Source organism: Lagenorhynchus albirostris, chromosome 13 (assembly GCF_949774975.1).
Source record: "Lagenorhynchus albirostris chromosome 13, mLagAlb1.1, whole genome shotgun sequence".
NCBI classification, from domain to species: domain Eukaryota; kingdom Metazoa; phylum Chordata; class Mammalia; order Artiodactyla; family Delphinidae; genus Lagenorhynchus; species Lagenorhynchus albirostris.
Genome location: NC_083107.1, coordinates 69,945,900 through 69,967,703, shown reverse-complemented (window position 1 = coordinate 69,967,703; position 21,804 = coordinate 69,945,900). Strand labels below are relative to the sequence as shown.

Below are 21,804 nucleotides of genomic sequence, written 5' to 3'. Positions count from 1 at the left end.
CCCTGGAGTGCCCGTGAGTGTACTTGACTCAAATGGAGCTTGTACTGATTACGATTCTTACAACCCGCCAGGCCCTGTGAAAAGAGCTTTACAATTTCAACATCTTGTACATCCTCACACCTCACTCCAACCCTCTGAAGTGGAGACTATTTTTATCCCCATTTTCTAGATGAGAAGAATGAGGTATGGAGAGGTTAGCAAAGCTGCCTAAGGTCCCACAGTTCATGGGTGGAGGAACCAGATACAAACCCAGGTCTTTCCCCCGCTGAAGCCCACAGTTTTCCACTTCATCATGATCTCTTACAATTAGCACGTGACCATTGTAAACATGTTAACTTTCCCAAGGAATTGATCAGAAAACAAAGTTTCCAGTTAGTCTCCCTTTCCTGGTGAGGCCTGTCGGCTGTGAGGGCAGGGGGAAGGGTGGTAACAGGCAGTCCAAGCTTCTAATCATCGTGTTCAGTGCCCTGCCGATGAGGGAGTCATTCATTCATTTATTCATCCTACTATTTACTGAGCGCCTACCGTGTGTCCAGCACTGTGCTAAGGGACATGCATTGTCCCGTCTCATCCTCATAACCAACCTATGAAGTCTATGAAGTTGGTTCTACTATTATTCCCATTTTATAGAAGGATAAGCTGAGGCTTGGAGAGGTTAATTACCTCTCCAGAGTAGTGCAGGTCGAAAGTCCCAGGGCAGGATTCTGAGTCCAGGTCCATCTAACTTAAGAGTCCTTACAAACATGGCGACACCCGGTCACGGATGAGCACGAGTAACACAGACCCCAGATCAGCTCTCCGTGCCCCTGATGTGACACCAGCCTGTAGATAACAGCCTCACAGCTGAATTTCCTATTTGACCTTAGGAGGAGGTGCAAATGAGTCCTGTGGGTGACAGAAGACGTGAGAGTATCTTGTGCCCCACACCACCCAAGCATCTGCCAGGGTGGTGATAAGCTTGGTAAGCTGGGGGCAGCAGAAAGCCGAGAGGAGACATCACAGCCTCCCAGACAGAGATGTTTATCTGCCACATCTTCCCCCACCCTTGGTCACAAGACCGGGGCTGGATGAGGGGGAGGGGGAGGTCCCAGTGCCACTTTCTGATTGCTCATTCTCTCTCAACACGAGGGCGATGCGTGTCATCATACCGTGACTCTGACTTCCAGAAACGTCCTTCCCACCCAAATCACCAGCTGCCCATAGAATACCAAAAGCCACTGGCGACGGGCCAGCAATCCTGCCATCCTGTTCCCACTTCAAAGCCCATCTGTCTGGCTTTGAAGTCACAACAAGATGACTTGTGGCTCTCACACCACCCTCGAGGCCAGAGCACCACCAGCGTGAGCGTTTTTAATCACACCAAATGCTGCCATTATGGTGGCCACACTGGCAGAGCCGAGCTGAATCAGACTCCTCTGCTCACACTTATGGTTACCATGACACAGCCCCAAAAGCAGGGAGGAGAGGGAAAAAAAAAGGTTTGTACCCAAAATAGACACTGGTAAGGAGCTGAAGTTGTTCTTGGGAGCCAAAATGAGCCAATACAGAGTTCCGTACAGGAGCACGCATTTCCGAACATGGTGAGTCAGGAGCCCTGCCGGGGGTCGGGGTCGTGTGTGCGGGGGCAGTCGATGGGCTCCCCACGCCCCAGGAGGCAGGGCACAGGGTCCAGGCTGACAGTCCACACGAGAATCAGCCATGTGGACCCTGGCGGGGCCCGCTGTCTGGACGGCCATGAGCCTGGGTCTGATTCTGTCCTCCCCTCCCCCCAAGCCGAGGTGGCCCACGGTCCACACCTGTGTGATGCTTGGCCCTTCCAGCCTCCTCTAAACAGCGGTCCACACGTGCCAGCTCCAGAGCCTCTTCACTAACTCTCCCCTTGACCCCTGCATCTGGCCCCCGCCCCGCTCCCGCATCTCTGACAAGGTTTAGGGGCTCTGAATGCTGCCTGCCAAGAGGCCACTGCAATGGTTCCACTGGAAGACGAGTCATTGACCTGGCTTTTGGGGACCCCCTTAATGCCGCTGAACCAACAGACAAAAAGGAGTTACTCCACAAGCTGGAGTGATTGATCCTAGTTACCAAGGAGAAACTGGGCCAGGAAGATAATTTCTGGAATCAGAGGATTCTCTCAGGTACCTCTTAGAACTTCCATGCCCCAAAGTAAGGGTTAATGAAAAACTACAGGAACCGAGAAAAGAAAAGGCAGGACAACCGAGGATTCAGATCCTTCGGGAATCAGGGTTTGGGTCACTCCACCAGGTAGAAGAATCCTGCCCTGCTGAGGTACCAGCTGAGCGCAGAGGAGATGCAGGACGGGAAACGGGAGAAGGAAGCCGGAGGGCAGACGTGGTCTTGTGAACAAATATAGAAATGAGAACTATAGTAGTTTTGCATGTTTTCTAGTTACTTGATATAGATGTGTGTTTATTTGTACATGGTAACACTTTTCTTCTTTTTCCTTCATCTTCCCATCATTTATATTTTATATACAAGTTGTTAGAAGTTAACGTTACAGTTTAGTCTCTAGGTAACAGAATATTCAGTGAGACTGTGACTGAATGTGAGGCGTTGTTCATGTAGACAGTGATTGATACAATGAGTGCTGGGACGCCTCATTTGGGAGACAGGGTAAGAACGGGAAGCAGGATAGCTGTGTCTTGGTAGGTAGAAATACAACTGTTTGGTTGTGGCAGGGGAGCCCACATGTGTGTAAAAGGGGGCAGATGCAAGCCGTGCAGCGCAGCAGACTGCGCCAGTTAGTTTACTCACCCTTCGTTGCCTGCTCTGTGAAAATGAAGCCAGGCCCCTTAAATATGTCCCCTTTGCCAGCTGGCATGGCATCAAACTCCCTCAGCAGAGGGCACTGGAGAGACATTGAAGGAGGAGGAGTTTTCTTTCCTAGAACCAGTGTGCTCTCTTGAAGGATTTCTGCATCGTATACAACTGCTCCAGCAGTCAGATCCTGCTGCCCCTGGGGCTCCCCTAGTGGCCAGGCCTGTCGAGCCACAGCTTCTCCAGTGCCTGGCCTGCAGCAAGGGTGCTTCCCCAGCACCTGGCTCCAGCAGTGTTCGACAGCCGCGAGCAGCCAGCAGCTTCACCCAATACTCCTTTTGGGTGGTTTAGAAGCATTGTACCTCCAGCAAGATACTTCCTCATGAACAACTTTCCTTGGGACCCAGAAGGATGGACTTCCAGTGAGTCCCGGGGGCAGGTTTCCAGCAAGTCCTGCCAACGTGGCACCACAGTGACTTCCCCGTCACCCAGGGAGCCAGGGGCATCAAGGCCAGGTTCTCAGCCCTGGGGGCCTCTTCCTCGGGCGCTCCATGGCAGCCCTGGGTGTAGCTGCTGTTCTCATATATGCTATTTCTGTGTTCTTTGCAGATCTTTTTACTTCTTAGCCAATCTCTCAATACTCCAATCTCCTGTTATCATTAATAAGTCTTTCTATTAAACTTTGCCTGTTCAAATCGCTATGTGGTTCCTGTCTCCTGAGTCGGCCCTGACAGATACAGTCACCCACGGCTTCAAAGGGCCTTTTTCCATCCTTGGCGTCCTTGAGCTCAGTTCAGCCTCCTTGCCGGCTAATCATTCCCTGCTTCAAGCACTCACTCAGCGATCCCTCATTGAGTGTCATTGCCAAGCTGGGCACTGGGGTGGACAGGAGACCCCTGCAAGTTCACAAACAAGGGGATTCTCTGGCTCCCTCTATCCCCTTGGCTCCAAGCTCTTGGCCCTCGGGCCCCTCCGCTCTTTCTCCTGGCTGGCTGGGGTCTTGCTCTCACTGCTGCCCAGTGGGCACCCCTCTCGGGTCCCGCTGTGATCCAGCTGTACCCTAGATTCTCCTCTGCTGAGATACGTGGGCTTAAATGAGTGCAGACTTCCTACTGCAAGGCCTCCAACTTTATTCTCTGGACATCCCCACCTGGATGACTTGCAGTTACCTAAAACCCTACTCTTCTAGAACCAGATGCTTCATGTTTCCTGTGGCTCCTCTCTCTACGTGGAGGTGGCAGCACCTTCCCCTCAGCTGCCAAAGCCCAAAACCCCGCAGAGAACTCAGGTCCCACCTGCCCCCTCAGTCCCCACGTTGCACCAGGCACCTGATCCTCGGGCCCCTATTCTCCACCCCTGCCCTCCAGGCCCTCGGGACCACAGGTCTAGACCTCGGCAGTTACCCTGTAACGCGTCTCACCGCCTCTGTGTCCCTCTCTCCCACCCCAGCCTCTTGGCAAAGGTTTTCCACACACGGCTTCCTCAATCAAACCTACGATGCCTGATGGAAATGTTCTGAAATTGTGGTGATGGCTGCACAGCTCCGTGAACGCACTACAAACCATCGAATCGCACAGTTTAAATGGGCGAATTGTATGGTATATGAATCATATCTCGATAAAGCTGTTATTTTTAAAAACCCGATGATGCCAGTGATTTTCACACACTGTAAGATCTGAACTCTGGTCTGGTCCTACACTGCTGGCTCTCCGAGTCTGGCCTCAGCCTACTGCTCTGACCTGGCCCCCACCTCGCCTAGCTGACTCCATCATTCCAGGCCCCCAGCTCACATCCCCTGTTCCCACACGCTTGTGTCTACGTTCACAGCATTCTCTCCTCCACGAGGGGGGGCTCCTTCCAGAGGGCCCCCAGCCCCCTTCCCCACCCCTCAGGACCCCCACCCCCTACCGCTCCTCCTCAGCCACCCTCCCAGGGGTCTTTAACCAGTTTGTTGCGTAGTCATTTGGCTTTTCTTGTGTAGACGGATGTGTGTGTTTTCTGAAACAGATGAGGTCAGAGTCATGTCCTGCACCCTGCTCTTCTGCCACCGGCCCTCCCTGGTCTCCCTGTTCCGCCTGACCCCTGAGGCAGAGAGGAGGGGGTGAAATCACTCCCAGGCAGCCGCAACATCGCCAGCACGGCGCTGCGGTGCCTCGAGGGACCCCCCACAAGCTCAATTCTAGGGGTCGCTTGCCAGAGCTCCCCAAGGCAGTGCGCCAACGGGAAGGGCCCTGCTCCACCTGCCCCAGGCCAGGACGTGCGCCTGCTACGGGGTCCGCAGGCTCAGCCAGCCCCCAGATGCCCAGGGTGCCGGGGGTCGTGAGGGACCTAGGTCAGGGTGTCTGTGAACCATGGGAAGCGGGGACAGCCGGCCTCCCACCCACCCAGGCCTTTGGAAGCTGGTCCCCGGCTTGCCTGGGACCACTCTCTCCTCATACCATCCGTGCGATGCTCCCCCGCCCGCACCTTTTCACACTCCTCCCAGGCCACAGAGCTGACCCCCTCCCGGGCCCAAACCAGGAGGTCCCCCAAAGAGTCTTCAGGGTCTGGGAGCTGCTGCTGGAGCATAGCCCCTGCCCACCCAAGAGTGCATGAAAGAACCCACTGCTGTCAGAACCACCTGCTGCTCCCTGGGTTGCTTTCTCCTCACTCTCTGCCCCAACCGAAACCAAACCACTTGCAGGGGGGAAAGGGGGCCCGAGAGGAGGAAGAACCCAGGGTTCTGGGTAGCACATCCCAGAATCACTAGCCTCTGGCCCAGGGGCCCTGGTGCAGTTCATCCACCCCTTCAGCCCTAAGGGGGCTCAGCCGGAACCCACCTCAAACCTCTGCCGCTCAGACGCAGGCCACACTTTACCAAACCACACAATGAGAGTCCTTACCTCCTGAGTCTATTTTAAGATATGACAGAATTTGAGTCGAGTGTTTAGCGTGATACCTGGCACATGGTAGGCGCTCAATAAATATGAATTTTTTAAAAAAGTACCTCATTCACAGATGTAGAGAACACACGTGTGGACACCAAGGGGGGAAAGCGGCAGGGGTGGGGGTGGGGGTGGGATGAACTGGGAGACTGGGATTGACATAGATACACTAATATGTATAAAATGGGTAACTAATAAGAACCTGCTGTATAAAAAAATAAATAAAATTAAATGCAAAAATTCAAAAAGAAAAAAGTATGTCATTAATTAGGGTGAAAGGCCAGTAAAGTGTCCTTAAGAAACCTAGACTCTCACTTCAGACAACGCCCAGGAATGGCTCTCGCTGGCTCCTGAACGGCTGCTGTGGCCTGACCCAGTGTCCTCTCTCCCAGCTAATGCCGCGAGGCCTCCCCTAATCCCCCAGCGCAAGGGCCTTCGCAACCAGAATAAATAACCTCTTTACCAGCACCCTTAACCTGCCACTGTGGCCTCAGGGGTCAGAGGCACACACAGAGACACAGACACAGACCCACACGGGCACACTCACATACACAGACACATGCAGAAAGACATGTTTGTGTGCGCAAACACACACACACACACACACACACACACACACACACACACACACATGCAGGCAGGCTCCAGGAACCTGAAGCAGGAGAATCCCAGGCGAGGCCTCCCCGCATACGCGTCGCACATTTCACCTAAAGTGTGGGCCAAAGAGGCATTTGGAAACCAGCTTGGGAACCTCATAACCATTCATAACATTGTTCTGAGAGAAAATACAAAACATTGCCCTACAAACAAACATTTGCAGTAGAATTCCTCCAAGAGCTAGGAATTGCCTGTGCTGGAGAACTAACGCAGCAAGAAGAAACAAACCACATAAGCTCAGTTTGCCTCTGCAAAACTAATAACAATTACAAAAACGTTACGTGAACTGCTCACCATGTACACCTAATTAGCATGCAGCACAATTCTGCATGCCATTAAGGGTATGCCGGATTAATTATGCTGTACATTCCGTGTGATTACACCACCACACCCTCGGTCCACACACACCAGCTTCCAGAGGGTGCCCCTGTGACAGGGGTACAAGCGCAGGTCTGTACCAACCAGGGAAACACTGGTTTCCGCACTCAAGTTGACAGTGGTCCCCACCCCCCCTACCCCCCGCCAGGCACAGCCTGACTCCGGCCCAGGCCTTCTCGCCAACGCCACCTCCACAGGAGCCCCCGCTGAGGAGCTAGCTTCCCACCCAGCCTCCTCCGGAGAGCAGAGATGCCTCCAAGGTCTCCCCGTGGCCATGGCTGCATGTCACAGGGGCCACAAAACAGCCCAATGGCCACCACGTGTGCCCGATCACAGAGGAAGCTGGCCTCCCCATCCAGACCGAGGTCACCCTGAGATCATCTCCCAGACTCCACCAGGGCCCTGCACCCCTTTCCCTGGCACAGAAGCCAGCTACTGGGCAAGGTCCTAGCCGTGGTCCGCCCAGGCCCTGGATGGGTCAGAGCTTCTCCCTCCCTCGTCCTCTGCTCTCCACACAGCCATGGGCAGCTCTACACAGACCCGACCCTCCCCTCCATTAAAAAGAGACAAGGAACTGACCTCCTCCCCTAGTTCCCATTTAGCTCAGCAGATGCTCTTCAAATACACTGGGGTGACCCAGGTTTGGGGAACAAGAGAGTCAATGGAACATGATAAGTGGAGCTTCCCAGGAACATGGAACTCAAAACCCACTGGGGGGGCGGTCAGGCCTCTCGGGAGGCAAAGAGCAAGAGGAAACTTGGCATGTGAGACAGGGGAAGAGGGGCGTGCGCGGTGGGGGGCTGTGCCTCTTCAGCGCCAGACAGGGACCAGGCACAGCTGAATTTTAATCCGCAAATACCAGGGAGGCCAACTGTAGGATTCTTTTAAAAGACACGTGACATAAAATATCCAAGTTTAGGGCAAGAAGCAGTGTTTGAAACAAACAAACAAACAAATGACACAAGTCTGGAAGGTTGTCTCCACTTTGCAGACGGCAAAATTGAGGCTAAGAGAGGTGAAGCGATCTTCCTGAGGAGGACTCAGTTAGGAGGTGGCAGGGCCAAGGTGAAACCACTGTCAGTTCAGCACCGAGCCTGGTGGCCCTGGCACAATGCCACGCCGCCTCTTGCCTCTGCCCGGGTTCAGTGATGCTGACCTGGTTCACGCCACTTTTCTAGAAATTCTTTGGAAACAGCTCTTCCTGTGACACACAAAAGACTCATATTCCTACTTTAGAGAAACAGTTTTTGTTTCTTTTCTGTTTGTTTACCAAAACTGCTGTGCCCATCTTATCCCCTCCTACACTGGCAGACCTGCCTCTAAACCCAGGGCGATGGCAACTTTGCAATTCACATACCACTGTCAGGGTGATGACACTCAGACCAGGCTGTGCAGCAGGGAGTTGAGGAACAGGGTCTAGGCCTTGCAGCTCATCTTTCGGGGGAGCACCTGAGAAGCAGAAGCCCCTGCTCAAGCCCCCCCCCAAACATCAGTATGCCCAATGTACGTGGTACAAATGCCTGGTTACGTTACTTCCGTCCTTAAAAATCTGCAGGGATTGCTACCAGTTACGGAATAAAATGCGCCTGCCTTTCTAATCCATCACCTGGACCCTGCGCCTTCCTGGGTCCCCACATCCAGGCCTGGTGACACAGGCCCTCCCTCTTCTGCAAGCCCGGCCCAGCCCAGGCTCCGCCTGCACAAATCCTAACCACCCTCAAGTCCCAACTCTAGCCCTGCCTCCCACGGGAAGATCTCTCCCAGACTCCCTCCAGCCGAGCCCTCTCAGCGGACGGACGGCACCTCCACCCACGCGGCGGGCTGAGCCAGCTCCCCTCACCCTCTCCATCACCCAGTCACTCCCACCTAAATGCCTCACAGAGCAGCCCTCCTCCACACCTGCACTGCGGCTCCCCTGGATTCCTGCACCAGCCTTCTGCCTGGGCTCCCCGACCCCAGCCTCAGCTGCCCAAGTGCTCCTCCTTGACGCCCCGGGATGATCTTCCTCAGACGCAAATATGGACACGTTACTCCAAGGCCAACGTCGACGAATGGGTAACATCCCGGCCTTCCGTGGTCCAGCTCGGCCCAGCCCTCCAGCCTCACATCCCATGATCCCCCATATCCCATCACTCCCACCACATCATGGGAGAAAATGCCCTGGACCACCTGGCTAACTGCCCCCTACGCTTTGAGACTCAGCTCCAGCCTCACCTCCTTTAGAAACCCTTTCCTGCTCTTCCCTCCCCCCTTGAATGAGATGTCCCTTCTCTGAGCCCCCGTAATGCTCCAGGTACACGCTGCAGAGCTCTCTCCACCCACCTACGATGTAATGGTCACCTTGCCAGACTCTCATCTCCCCTGCGGGGTCCTTGAGAACCAGCTCAGTCTCTCTTATCTTTGTAGCCAGTGCCCGACACATAGTAGGTCTTTAATAAATGAATAGATAAACATTATCTGTGAAGCTGAAGCAAGGGCCCTCTGGAGAGAAAACTCAAGAGCTGCCAGGTCTGCCAGCTTGGGGCCTCAGCATATCACCACGCTATCTCAGAGTCCAGGCTGCACAGAGGGTGTTGACAAAAGAAAATGCAGAGGCAATTGCCCTGCCCCACTGGGCTTTCCAGCTGGGCTTCCAGTACCAGGCAGGCCCTCAGGCCACCACTAGTTGGGCTGGGAACCACAGGCTGTGAGAGGATGGCAACAAGCACCACATTGTTGCTGGTAATAAAACCATTAGGAGCCAGTGCTGTGTGCCAGCTCCCAGGCCGGCTGTGGTCAAGGCCCTCCCATGCCTGTGGGCCAGGGGCAGAGCCGGCCCTGCCCGCAGGCCCGGCAACCAGAGGAGAGGCCGCTGCCTGCTCCGGACCCAAAGAGAGCAGAGGGCAGGAAGGGCCAGGGCCCAGGGCCTGGGGGACCTACTGAGTCCCCACTGGGCTTGGACTCTCAGGAAACTGACAGGAGTACATCAAGATTCAAGGCCCAGAGAGCAGATGGCCGGGGCTGGCCGGAGCACTCAGAGATCAACCAGCCAAAGCGTGGCTTTACAAAGGAAGTGGAGGCCCTGCGACCCCTAAGGGGTGATGAGGATGACAGGCAACATTTGTGGGGTCTTGGAAGGCAAGGGGGCCTGCAACGGGGTCACCTCACCAGGTCCCCAGATTCACCCTCATGCAGCCCTGTCCTGACCCGACTCAGAGAAAAAGAACTCACACCTCCTGAGTACCTACTATGTGCTGGGCGCAGCGCTGACAGTTTTCACACCGTATTTCGTATTTCGTTTGATTCAAGCAATACCAGCAAGATGTGAATGTGATTCTTATCCCTGATTCACAGATGAAAATCCCGCAGCTCAGAGACTTTTAGGTCCCTCCGTAGCTATGGTAGTAGCAGGGCTGAGATGCAAATCAAGGTCTGCCTGCCCCGCGGTCACTTCTTTGCACTGCACGTCTGTCCCCTAGCAGCCTGGGGCAGGGGGCGGTCTGCAGAGGGACCAGCTCTGGGCTTGCCTCCATGCTACTGTCCTTTTATTTATCTTCCTGCCTCACTGCAGGGGCGGAGTGGGGCGGGGCTGGGCCAGAGAAGTCCACACACCCTTTCTCCTGCTGTCTTTACCAGGGGCAGCCTCAGAGGGCAAAGCAAGCTCCAAGATGGCGCCCATGGGCAGTGGCTGGGGGACGGGACTGTGGAAGGGGGAGGTGGGCACTGTTGCCAAGCAACAGGCAGAGGAATTTATATCTGCCCCTCCTCACCTCTCCACCCTGTCACCTGGGTCACTGCCACCTGCTCCTGGGCCTCCAGATCACAGAGGCGGGCACAGCTTGAGCCCACATGCCAGACGAGTTTCCCAGGCATCCCCTCCACCCCTGGAGGGGCCTCCTGAAGCCCCATTTTGTCCTCCCTGCACGTGGCTCCCCAGGCCATGCCAGGGCTGGGTCACCTGAGGTCCATACCGAGACCATTTGGGTCACAACAGCAACGAGATTGAAGCCTTCAGGGAAGATCCTCAATGATTTGTTTCCCATCCTGGGTCAGAACTGAGAGTTTCCAGTCACCGTCCTATAAAGCGAACTTGGTCTGCTGCCCTGGAGTGAACCGGGGTGCTGCCAGCTGCCTGTTTTCCACTCTCACCCAATCCCTACCAGGCCAGGCCTTCGCTTGGAGACCTCAGGGTCTGCAATAAATCTCCCTGCAACCTTTCCAGAAAAGACAAGTACCTGAGTAGCCCCACCCTTTGCTGTCAGTCTCCAAGCCAGTTTCGTATCCATTATAAAAGAGTCCACCCTTCCAGCCCAAGGGTGACTCAAATTTTTATAAGTTCTTATCCAGAAGCTTTAAAAGTGTGGTTTTATTTTTGTTGTGGTCATTAAGAAAGGAATGCATGCGCCTTTATATTTTTGCAAAGGTTACGAAAGTGTATAAAGTAAAGTGGCAAGGCCTCTGCTGACACGTTTGCTGGGTTATCCTTCCAGAACGACTTTTTCTAAGCATCTGCTAGCCTATAAGTGTGCACACTGGCGTGTATTTTAAAGGAATTTTACGAAAATGAGATCACACTCTGCACCATATCACGGACATCTAACATGTCAGAATAGACACGCTTCCCATCTCATTTCAAAGCCACTGGGAGAATCTGATTAGATTCCTCTTTACCCACAAATTTAGGTATCCTTTCAGAATCTACAAAATTAATCACAAAGGACCATTCCTCAAGAAGCCCCTTGCCAACAGGTTCTGCTTGCTGGAGTGCCAGAGGATCCCGGCCGCCTGGCATGGGCCCGAGCGCCCTCGCCCGCCCCTCCTGGTGTCCTCTGGGGAACCTCTGAGGGAAGGCAGGCTCCCAGGGCCCCCAGCCTCCCAGCCCAGGCGTTCCCGGACATTCACCATGATAGGGCCCACATTCGACCCATGGCTCAGTAAGCCACAGATCTGACCCCACCGTCCCATAATGTCCCCTCTGAGCATCTTTTAACCTTTTCAAGGAAGGACCGCTGGCGCACCGGGCTCTAGCTGATCTATTAGGTCTGGAACATCCTCCCCACTGACCCCTGGATCCGTCCACACAGCCGCAAAGCAGGAAGAGCACTAGATTAGGAGTCAGGACACCCAAGTTGCAGCCCTCCAGTTACGAGCTGTGAGAGGTGGTCCTCCATCCCCTCTGTACATCCAAACGGGGGCAGCTAACAACTGCTCAGAATTAAAAATGACCTTGACATTTGAAACAGAAACAGAGAGGGAAGATCAATAAGGATGACAGTGAGCAGGGCCATGACCTCAGGAAAGAGAAAATAGGAATCTGATTGCAGATGTAAATAAGGCTGGGAAACCTTGGCGGTCAGAGGGGACCAGAGCAGGATGGGAGTGGGCATTGCTGAGCTACAGTTGAAAAAATTTTTTCATTCCCTGCTGGGATGCAGCTAGGAAAGCCCCAGGTATCCACACCTCCTCCCCCTGTCACTGTCCTCCAGACAGGCCTGCTATGTGATCAGCAAGGGAGATGTGGCCTGGCGGGCCCTGCCCACTTGCTGTCCTTGCCAGGGCCTGTCAGGCACCTGCAGCCACACCTAGGGGCATGGCCGCCAGCCCGGGCACCTCCCCTCCAAGCTGGGGGCTCCGTTCAGCTGCACATGGAGGAGGGAGGGAAGAGGGCAGTGTGGAGTCAGGGTCTGCTGACGTCCCCTTTCGCTGTGCTTGCAGCCCTTACAGGAATGTTCTGGACGCTGGGGTGCCTCGGCCTGGGGAAGGGGATGCACAAACGGGGCACGGAGACCTCTGGGAGGCCAGGCCAGGGACCCTCCTCCGCCCATTCACATCATGATTGCCATCACTGACAGAGACCTTGCCCCGCTGGCGTTCCCCTTAATGGTCACGACCCCCCAGGGTTGGTGTAATTTAAACCCTGCTCTGTTTCCCTCCAAGTCTGAGCTCTTAAGCTCTAGTCTACAGAATATAAAGGAATCAAGATCCTATACCAAATGAGCTCAGCCGGCCCCTTCCCCTCCCTCCCTTTCGTCCCTCAGTCTCCCCTGCCGTCCCTCACAGCCACAAGCAGGGAAGTTCTAGGCGATTCTCCACAGGCCACACGGGAGTTACAGAGCACAGGGGCCCACTCCCCTCAAATCAGCGTGGGGCCTCAGGCTGCCTCCGAGGCCCTGTTCACCGCCCTGGAGTCTCCGCCACGCTCCAGCCACCCTGTCCCTGACAGCCTGGCTTCCTCTCCTTGGTCTGGAAGCCCCATCTCTGTGTTCTGAGGATCATCACAGGAGCCACCTCCTCCAGGAAGCCTCTCCTGATCCCTCCAGTTGGCTGTGACCTCACTGTCCTTTGAGCGTTTTATTTCTCCCTCTCCCTCGACCTTGGTCTGTGGTCATTAATTAGTTGGGCACACCCTAAACTCCCTCAAAGCTCAGCACAGGGTCTTGCCCAGCAAGACCCTGGTACAGGGCAACAAACAGACTGCACTCAGGACAGAATCCGAATAAAGAGCTGAAACCGTAGCACAAGGGGTTTAAGGTGGATACAAAGACAACCTGTTGACAGTGCGATCTGTCAAACTCTGGAACAGTCTCCTAAACGGCACTGAGGAGCCTCCCACCTCCGAAGATTTTTCAGTCAGAATCAGCACTTTCCTCATCTGTCCAAGATTTTGCAAGAAAGGCAGGAAGGTGGACAAGACTTCACAGAGCACTTCCTGCAGTGCCAGGCCACGCGAGCCGCCCAAATGATGACGCTACTCACGCTAACGCTGAGCGCCTGCACTCTGCTAAGAGCGGAAGCGGCATTATCTCAGCTAATCCTTACAACAACCTATGTGTAGCGCCTGGTCTTGTTTCCACGTTACAGGTGAGGAAACTTGGAGGCTCAGAGAAATTGCGCTACCCCAGATCCCACAACTGTGAAGCGTCCGAACGCCGCTCCTTCTGATTCCGGGGCCCTCCGTTCGGCTGCCTGGAGACAGGCTCATGTGCAAGCTCATGTCCAGGCTCTCTGTCCCCACGCGGCTGCAGGCCGCGTACACAGAAATATGCACAGACACACATGCACCACACCCTGGCTTGCCCACACACTTAGCCAAGGGGAGGCAGGCTTGGAGACACACACGCGAATCTCCAACACTGCACGGATCTCGGATTTGGTACGTTTTTCTTGAGGGAAGAGAGTCAAAGAGAGAAATGACTGAAAACGAGCCCTCAAGATTTGAGTGGAAAGGAATCTGGCGCCTTTCGTTTACTATTAAGCCCTGCTCAGGAGCAGCAGAGTGCACAGGCCCACAGAGACGCCCAGCCTCCAAGGGCAGTCGGGCTCCTGACCGGCACTACCATCCATTAGACACCAGAACGGAAGTGGAAACAATTCCCACAGGCCATTCCGTGACCCTAACTGTTGCCTGTCCCCAAGCTAGAGGCCAGAGACACACTCAACTATCCATGGGGCATCGGATGGGGGAAGAGGACACGGGCACCAAGTCAGGGACCCCAGGCTCAAGAGAGTGGAAGGTGGCAGGAAGTGCCGAGGGAGGGGAACATGTGACAGGCACACAGTTGGCCCTTCCGGCCTTGGGCTCTGGGTAGCACTCCCAGCCCTGGAAGACACCGGGCCTGGCTCCACAACCAAACAGCCCCCAACCCAGCTCCAGGTGTTCTCAGAGCTTCAAGTTCTCTTTCAGCCCTAAACTCTAGGGCTTGGATTCTAATGGTAACGTTTCAGGCCAAGGATGGCCATTAGAGAGCTGGCAAGACTGCTCTCGGAGTCCCCTTTCTATCTGGTTCCCACAAAAAGGAGCCTTGATGGAATCCGGGGAAGAATTTAGGTTTTTCAGGAAGGCTTGAGCCTAAGGAACTGGCTTATAAGTAGGCGATGGCTATTCGGGGAAGGCAGAGCAGTAGCAAGCAGTAGAGAGCTGGGCACCAAGCCTGCCACTCGGGGGAGGACAGGGACGCAAACACAGATGTCCAGCAGACACTCGTGGAAACCCCACAGAATGTCTGATGGGGGACCAGAGGCGGCCAGGGCAAGGTCCCGTGGAGACCACAAACTGAGAGGAGAGACCAACACGCAGCGCAGGAGCCCGGGAGAGCTGGAGCAGGAGACAGTCTAAGCTCCCCAGAGGGCAGGCCTGGCCCCGCTTCTTCCCGGCCAGGTCACCCGGGGCAAGTATTTTATAGCTTGTCTGTCTCCCTTGCAGGCTTTTTCAGAGGCCCAATGGCGGTGATGTGCGACTGTGCTAGGGAAAGCACTGGGAGCATCTCTGGTTCTAGTGAGATAGATGACTCTGGGTGGGCTCCTGGATGGGGCCTGGTCACCAGAGAGACCAAGAAAGGATGAGGAGCTTGGAGTTTCAGCTTCAAGAAGGTCCATAGGAACGCAGGAGCTCACCGCAAACTGGACTCAGGGAGGAAACCTCAGAAATTACGCACACACACAAGAGTACACGTAAACCTACAGAAGGACACACACGTGCGAAGGCTTAACCAGAGGCTGCACTTTTACACTCCCTGTGGAGTCAGACGTGACAAACCTGTCTCCTGAAGGGCCCTCACCCCTCACCCCACCCTCTCCTTTCAAAGGCCCAGCCCCCAGGAGGCCCTGCTCTCACTCAGGCCTCCTCTCCTTGGAAGCCATTCCTGATTATCTCTGTGAGGCGAGACCACCCCGCCCCCACTCCTGGGTCTGAAATTCCACCACTAGAATCAGAGCCATAGAATTTAAAAGCTGGAATGGACCTTCAAGCTGCAGTCCAACCCTCACCCCACAGAGGAATCCCGTCCGCAGACACCCTGACACATGGCATGGCTGTCCTCTTCTCTGCTTCTCCAGTGCCGGGGTTGGGGGGGGGGCGGGGGGCAGCCCTTGCACTGTGGACCACACTCCTTGAGTCTAGAAGGAATTCACCTTCTCTAAGGTCGGCTTCCTGTTGCAGGCCCACAAGCCTGGGAAGGAGGACAAGGAGAGCCTTGGTCTACCCGAGCCAGGAAGTGTGCATTTGATGAGTAGCTGAAGACAAGCCCCAAGGAGCTGGACAAGAGGCTGGAGAGGGAGCCAGGGCCCCGACGAGTGGGGCCCGGGAAGGGAGGCGGGCAGGTGCCAGACCCGCCACACAAGTTTGCCTGGGCCACTGACTGCGTGCAGCACATGTGCACACATGCACACACACGCACACAGACTCACGCTTTCACAGAGCTCCCTGTCAAACAGCCCAACCAGGGCCTCAACGGGACCTGGAAGCAGAGGGGGACCACCTTGCCCCAGCAACCTAGCAGGAACTCCTAACAGCCCAAGCCTCCAAACCCAGGCAGCTCAGGAAACCACCAGGAAACGACCCCTGCCAGCGGAGGGGGCAGCCCAAAGAGGGTCCGCCTGACAGCTGGGCTCCCCAAATCCCAGAGGCCAGTCCTAGCTCTCCAGCATCGCCCAAAGAGAAAAGCTTCCCCGGCTGCAGCTGTCACATCTGCCTGGGAGGGAGGAGGCACAGCGGAGCAGCACCTGATCCCAGGATCCCTTCGCAGCCCGCCAGCCCACGAGGCCGGTTCAGCGCTGGCAGCCCAGGGTGAAACATGAAGACTGAACAGTCCCCCAGGGATGGTGATGGCAGTCTCTGGGCACGGCAGCAAGGGGCAAGCTGGGTCACAGGGCGGCCGGCTCTTCTCCTGCAGCCTCCTGTCCCTTCTGGTTTGGAAGGGGGCGAGCTGTGTGGCTCTGGGGCCCGGGCCCTTCCTCCCTGCCTGACACAGGCCAGAGCTGCCCAGCTGGGTACAGGACGCCATCTTGGGTCAAGGTGCAACCACAGGGGGCTCCTCTCGCGAGCTGGAGAAGAGAACCCCTGAGAACCAGTGAGCCCCTCACTCCCCACCCAAGGGGCCAACACCTACTCAACTGCCTTTGCACTGGAGAGTGGAGGAAGGACAGAAGGGATGCAGAGAAACGGGGGAACTAATGGGGGTGAGAGGGAAGGGAGTGGGTGCCCCCAAGAAGGGAGCCTCCAGGAAAGCGAAAAGCAGTTTGGCAGCTAGAGGGCCGCGGGCCCCAGCGATGGGGGGCTGGGGGAGGCCAGGGGCGGGCCCTGGACCCTTGCCAGCTCCGTCTGAGCCGAGGGGGAGGGAGGAGGGAGGGGGAGGGGAGCTGGGGTGAGGGCGGGACACGGACCGAGGCCGCCTGCGGCTCGGAAGCTTGGGGTCTCCCGGGGCGCTGGGACGTGGGGCCGAAGACCCCGATCCGCAGCCTCGGCGAGGCCTCGTCCTTCACCGTGCGGATGCGAAGCTTTCAAGGACACGTCTGCACCGGCCCAGCGGGGGTGCGTGTGCGTGAGTGTGTCCGCGTGCGTGTTGAGTGTGTGCAGGGGGGTGGGTGCTGCTGCAGGGGGCGACCCAGGGCGTCCCCACCAGCCACGCTCCGGGCCCAGGCCCTGAGGCTCCCACCCCTGCGTTTTCCGGCCCCCGCGGCCCCGGCCCGGGATCTTCGCCCGCCCCCGCCCCGCCCCCACACTGCGGCGCCGCCACCACCGCCGCCGCCGCCGCCGCCGCCGCCGCCCCGGCTCCCACGGCCCGCGGCGGGGGCAGGGAGGAGCCAGGCACGACGTCCCCCCCGCGCGCCACCCGACTCTCCGCGGAGAGGTGTGCCCCCCAAGTGGCACTCTCCCCACCCCCGCAGCCCCTCCCAGATCCGCTGGCACCCCGCTCCCCCAGCCACAGGTGGCCGGAGGAAGATCGCTGCGCAGCGTTCCCCGGTCCGGCCCCCAGATCACCCCTCGGCCCGCCCCCGGGGGCCTCCCGGGTCCCCCGCCCCGCCGGGCCGAGGAGGGCCGGGAGCCGGGGGGAGGGGCGGGGGGCCGGGTCGTGCCAGGCTGCCATTTTCTGCCGCCACCGCGGAGCCTGCGCGGGGCCGGGCCCCCGCCCCCCTCCCCCGCTCCCTGCGGGCCGCGGCGGGAGCCGATTATTCCGGGTCGGGGTCCGCGCCCTCCGGCGTCCCGGCCGCAGGCCCCAGGTTGGGCCCCGGGGCGGGGGCAGGGCCCGGAAGGCGGGGGCGGCCAGGCCGGGGCCCCTGCGGCAGCGCCTAGCGGGGCACCGCGGCTGAGGCCGGCGGCGGAGGAGGCCCCCCGCGGCATTGTATAGACTTGAACTTGAGCCCGGAGCCGGGCGGGGGCGCGGAGGGGGCTACGCGCCGGGAGCTGGCGGGACGGGAGGGGGCGCCTGTGGAGCCCGCGGGGACATAAACAAACCCTCAAATCCCCCGCGCCGCCCCGGCCAGCCCGGCCCGCCGTCGCCGCCCGCAGCCCTGGCTCCGCGAGCGCCCGGCGCCGAGTTGCGGGGGTCCGGGAGCGTGCCCCAAGCCGGGCACTGCCCGCCGCCGTGGCCCCCGCCCGGCTCCCCTCCTCCCCGCCCGCCTCCGGGCCGGCCTCCCGGGCCGCCAGCAGCGGCGCTCATTACCGTGTGGCCGGTGGGGTCGGGCCGGCCCGGCTGCGCGCCCTAGTGCCGCGGCGCCGCGTCCCGGCTCGTCCTCTGCTCTCGCCGCCGCCGCCGCCGCCGCCGCCCGCGCGCCCTCCCTCCCTCCCTCCCGGCCCGCCTGCCTGCCTCGCTCGCTCCCTCCCTCCGCTCGCTGTCGCGCTCCCTCTCTCCGCCTCCTCCGCCGGGTCCCCCCCTCCCACCCCTTCTCTCCGCCTTCCTCCTTCCCTCCCTCCGGCCGCCCGCGGGCCCAGGCCTCCGCCCGCTGCTCGCCCCCCGCGGCCGCGCTGGCCCCGGCCCTGGCGCTGCGGAGCCGGCCCGGGAGGCAGCGCCGACTTGGGGGCCCCGGGGCGCCGCGACGGGAGCGGCCTGGGCGCGCGGCCGGTCCTAGCGCCCTCGGCCCGACTTCCCGGCCTCTACGCCCCCGCTGGGGGGGGCTCCCCGCACGCTGCGGGTCGGAGGGCCGGACCTCGCTGCGCCCCGACCCTGCGCTGGGCCCAGGAACCCCGCCTCGGCCGCTCTCCCGGCCACTCCGCCGGGGGCCTGCGGCAGCCCTCCCCCCGCGGGGCGCCCCGCTACCTGGAGCTGCCTCTGCGCTGGGTCCCCGCATCCAGCACTGGCCGCAGGGACAGCAGCCCCTCCTCTCCCGCGGCCGGTGTCAAGTGCCTCCCCCCGGCAGCCCGCGGAGCCCCCGGCGGTCTTCGCCCTGCAGTTCTCCCGACCTCCACCAGAGCCCACTGCACTCTGCCTGCCTCAGCACTGGGGCTGGGGACAGCAGCGCCGGCCCATCCGCGCCGCAAGCCCCACGCCACCCGCCACCCCCGCCAGGTGCCGCCGCCGAGTGGAGGCCGGCCCACTCAACAGGACCAAGGTCGGGGCGCCAGGCTATCGAGGCCGTCTGGGAGGCTCGAGCACTTCTATAGGATGAGCCCCCCTTGAAGGGAGTGAGTTCCCCGTACCTTGAGGTGTCCAAGTAGAGTTGAGTGTCCTCAGTTGGTCAGTGGAAGACTGAAAGATTTCATGGCTCGGGGGTGGAACTAAATGACATTGAAGATCCCTTCCAGCTCTAAGATTCTGTGCACACACCTACACTCCGCCCTCATGCTTACTCACCCCTTTGCGGCGAGGGTTGTTCTCATTTCCCATAGAGTTCCCAGGGCTCCAGGTTTCTGACTCGGGGCATCTCTGTCTACTTTCATCAGCACAGCCACTCCTCTGCTCATCACTCTCCCAACTGCCACCGCTAGGGCTTGGTGCTGGGGCCCCTGACTCCCCAGCCTGGCTCCTTTCTTCTGCCTGTACCTCCACCAGTCATCTGCCACTGTGTACCCCCATTCCACCCAGTGCTTCAGCTACATGGCAGTGCCCTGAGCTCCCTGCCCCAGGCCATGGTGTGCTCCCTTCCCCAGGCACCAACCATCCCACTTATGGACACCCAGGCCCTCGCTGCTGAAACCAGTCGTACTTTTCCCTCCACCGCCACCAACTTCAACCCTCCAGGGGTCACAGGAACAGTTACCTAACTCTTTGGGACACAGAGCTGACCTTTCATCCAAGAGATTTCCTTCCAGAAGTCCTCTAATGCTTCCAGGTCCTTCAGTCTGCCCACTCCCCGTGCCTCAAGGTCAGAGGCCGCTTCGACACAGTTGTCCCGGCCTTTTTCCCTGTCACCCTCGCTCAAGTGGTCACCCCATGCCGCTGGTGATAGGCCGTGCTATCCGTGGTCTCCACCTGGCCAGTTCCAGAGACTTGGGATGTTCCTTCCACGAGGACAGAGACCACCTCTGTAGCCCAGCACTTGGCACATAGTAGGTTCTCAATAAGCTTTGGATGAATGAATATGTGCATTGCAGGTTCTGCGCCACTTTGCTTTCAGCATCAAGATGGGCAACCACAGACATGCTAAAGTTCGGCCAACGGGAGGACCATGTTTAGAAAGATGGTTGCGATACCTCTTCGTTCCTTAAGGGCTTGTATAATACTGCCCGCAAATAGCAGCGATAGTTCACTGAGTGTCTCCTGTGCGCCGGGCACCAGGTTGGCCCTGTTCCTTAGCAGCATTCTGAGGTAGTTTGTGTTATCTTCACTCTATAGATGAAGAGACTGAGGCTCGGTCAAAGCCACACTGTTGGGAAGTGGCAGAGCCAGGATTCAACGCATGTTTCATCTGACTCTGAAATCATTATCGTTACCTTAAAACATTACAGTTACTCTTTTTTTTTTGGCCATACCATACGGCTTGTGGGATCTTAGTTTCTTGACCAGGGATTGAACCCGGGCCCTCGGCAGTGAGAGCACAGAGTCCTAACCACTGGACCGCCAGGGAATTCCCTACAGTTACTCTTAACAAGCTGAAATTTTCAGGGTCAAGTGGGCAACTGCAAGTTTCTATTCAGGAGGGAATTCCTTGGCGGTCCAGTGGTTAGGACTCGGCGCTTTCACTGCCGTGGCCCGGGTTCAATACCTGGTCCAGGAACTAAGATCCCACAAGCCATGTGGTGCAGTCAAAAACACAAAAACAACAAAAAAAAGCACGCTTCTATTCAGTAGAACTATTTGTGATGAAATCATTGGGAGTCCATGATGTGTGACCTTGGGTGTCTGTGTTGCTGGTGTCAAAAGGCCCAAGGTGACCATGTTGGGGGGTTTGCTCGTGTCCAGTAGGAAGCAACCGTGTGGCTACAGGCCTGGTTCCAGAGCCTGGCCTCGGCGTTTTTGGCATGAGGAGGACCCTCCAGGCTGTCCCAGGAAGAGACACGTTAGTGCTGGCTAACCCAACTGGGCTCTTCTGACGACAAATCACACTGGGTCCAGCTCAGATTGATCTGCCTTTGGGCTCCTACAGCCCCATCACTTCTGTCTGGCCCACTGCGGCCCAGCCAGTATCCTGGTGGACTCTAGATCATCAAGGGTGAGGGGCAGCATCGGTCATCTGTAGTAACAAACAAGTGACAGGATCCTGCCTAAACCACCTTAAACAAACAAAAGGATTGAGTAGTATAGAGTTTAGACAACTGGGAAGACCAGGGCTGGGAGTTTAGACAACTGGGAAGACCAGGGCTGGGGATTCAGGCACAGGTAAATCCAGGGACTCGAGGGTCAGCTCCAGGGCCGGCTCTCTCTCCATCACTCTTGTCTGCTTCCCACTACGGTGGTGCTTCTCCCTACTTTAAACAAACTCCAAGGTGGTGGGCAGCTGTCTCATGTTCACACTCTCCCAACTTAGAGCCCCAGTGGAAGAACATAATTTCCTTTCCTTCAGGAACCTCCTTAATGCTTCTAGGACATGAGGTTCCATGTCCTTTAACAACACCCCCCCCAACCCCTGTGCCCCAAGATCTGAGACGCAGTTGTCCTGTTTTGTGCTTCATTGTCACCCTCACTCACGGTGCCACCCCTGGCCAGAAAGTCCCGAGGGTTAGTTCAATTGTGTGACTAGTCACAAGCCCACTCTGAACCAGGTTCTACAGCCTGGGGGATAGCGTGGATCACATGCCCACCCCCTTAAGTGGGTGCAAGAGGTGGTTTGGGGATTGGCAGATCCAACCAGCACCCCATGGAAAAGGGGCAGTGTTGCTCTCCAAAGCAAGGGGCGCTGGGCAAACACATTGCACTCCAGCCAATGGCCACCCAGC

At 57.7% G+C, this 21,804-nt stretch overlaps 1 protein-coding gene across 2 annotated transcripts in view; it reads right to left on the bottom strand.

Annotated features, from left to right (window-relative positions):
- Positions 1 to 18,855, bottom strand: part of DNMT3A (DNA methyltransferase 3 alpha) — a 101,254-nt gene extending 82,399 nt beyond the window's left edge. For both annotated transcript variants that reach the window (XM_060170029.1, XM_060170028.1), the window contains exon 1: positions 18,749 to 18,855. The gene's annotated coding sequence lies outside the window, so the exon portion shown is untranslated. The remainder of the gene's footprint in view (positions 1 to 18,748) is intronic.
- Between the last annotated feature and the right edge of the window lie 2,949 nt (positions 18,856 to 21,804).